Below are 773 nucleotides of genomic sequence, written 5' to 3'. Positions count from 1 at the left end.
TATATATATATAATTTGTTTATTGCGCTGTTACGAAATACATTCGTTATGTTTAGTGGTTTAAAGAAATAATTTTTTATTTTACATAAAATTTGTATCTCATGTTCGATGCTTTATGTGCTTTACACGCGTGTACATATGCAAAATGGAGTAATTGTTATACTGTGTATGTTAAAAAAATTGTATATTTTAATTAAATAATTTTTAATTTTTATTGAATAATGGTTACTAAAATTATTTTTGAATGATACGAATATATATAAAGAGAGAGATATTATCTGGCTATATATATAATCTACTTCATAAAAGTATTTTAATAGTTTTTCTGGAATGTGCTGGCTTAATGTTTTAAAATAAATTAATATATATATAATTTAATTAACAGCACTATTTCGTAAACAGCAGAGATGCGAATATAAGTAAATATTACAAAACTATATTTATAAAAAAATGTATTAAGATAAATGATAGCAAATGAATGAAATTGATCACGCAGAATCACGAAATAAATATATAGAATAAAAATACATTTATATAGGATGTAATAAGATACATATTGTTAAACAATATATACCTATAATTAACTTATATAATTAATATGAGAAATATCATATATAATCATGTATTTATGCAATTACAATTCCATTCAAAAAATTATATATCATAACAATATTCATACCACCGCCAATGAATCAAATTTTGATAATTTATGATATAAATAACTCACTATACATTTTTTATAAATTATATACATAGTAAGTCATTTACATCAAG

The sequence above is a fragment of the Trachymyrmex septentrionalis genome, unplaced genomic scaffold (genome assembly GCF_001594115.1).
Source record: "Trachymyrmex septentrionalis isolate Tsep2-gDNA-1 unplaced genomic scaffold, Tsep1.0 scaffold87, whole genome shotgun sequence".
NCBI lineage: Eukaryota > Metazoa > Arthropoda > Insecta > Hymenoptera > Formicidae > Trachymyrmex > Trachymyrmex septentrionalis.
The sequence above is the reverse complement of the archived record's forward strand: the minus strand, read 5'-3'. Positions refer to the sequence as shown.